The sequence below is a fragment of the Trichechus manatus genome, unplaced genomic scaffold (genome assembly GCF_000243295.1).
Source record: "Trichechus manatus latirostris isolate Lorelei unplaced genomic scaffold, TriManLat1.0 scaffold00159, whole genome shotgun sequence".
Classification (NCBI taxonomy): domain Eukaryota; kingdom Metazoa; phylum Chordata; class Mammalia; order Sirenia; family Trichechidae; genus Trichechus; species Trichechus manatus.
This window is the reverse complement of record NW_004444095.1, coordinates 6,320,118-6,321,319: the sequence shown is the minus strand read 5'-3', so window position 1 is coordinate 6,321,319 and position 1,202 is coordinate 6,320,118.

The window sequence follows — 1,202 nt, the reverse complement described above, 5'->3', positions numbered from 1 at the left end:
CACAGGTTTTTTTCAATAAAACCATAAAGATTCAATTAATTTATGTTATAACCATTCAGAGAATTTATGATTTTTGCCTCATCAGTAAATTATCAATTAAAACAAATAATTTCTCATTCGTTATTGAGTAGACAATAATTGCTATCATTACTATATGTCAGACTCCGAATCTTCATTAATGGGTGTCAGGGAGAGAAACAGAAATTGAGAGAGAGAGGGAGAACACACAGGCAAAAGAGCAGGAAAGAAAATATACCGTCTCTTTTTCTTATTTTGTCCTATTCTTCGAAAGTCTGAATAGGACATATGACAATGCTACTCTCAAAAAAGTATTTCTATAATAAAAACTTCGATATGATCTTATAAAATTTAAGTGAACAATAACAGGGTGGCTAAATGCATAAGCTTTGAAAACAGAGAGATTTGGCTTAAATTCCTGGCTCCTCCACTTAGCATTCATGTGACCTTGGACAAGTTATATGACCCTATGGACCTTAGATTCCTCTCCTGTAAAGCAGAAATGATAATCTAATAACACCCACCTCCCAAGGCTGTTGTGTGGATTCCATGAAATCCAGCCTTTGAAGGTCATGGCTCGGGACCTGACCCATATTAATTAATAGCTATTGACCATGCACTCCTTGTATCTCTCCAAGCCTTGACTTCCATATCATCAGTCTCTCCTGGCTCTCCTCCCACCGCTCACTCACACATACCAAAGCAGAGCATGCAACATCCTCCAATCTGGTCTTGCTATCCTTTCAGCTTCAACTCCCAGCTCTGCCTTGGTGGTATCCACCAAGTCAAAAACACCCAAAATAACTCCAAACCATGAGGCTGCTTCAAGCCTTCATGCCTTGTGCTTTACTGCTTCAAATATTCTTAGTCCACGTCACCACTCCTCCATAGAAATATGGAAACTTCTTTCCTAGATGCTTTGGGAATTTGCGGGAGGGGCAAGCAGGATGTGCCACCTCCGAGCTGGGGCCATATGGGTCTGGAGGGGATAATGATCAGAGGCAGCAGACATAATAGCAGAAATGATAGCAGCTATCATTTATAAGTCTAAGCCAGTTGAGGCAATTCAAATGTGATAAAATCTAAAGAAGGAAACAAAATAAAAAGTCAAGCATGTTAGCTGTCAAGGGGAGCCACAGTATGAAATTGACTACACAAGTAAAGAAAGGAAAACATGAAGAAAC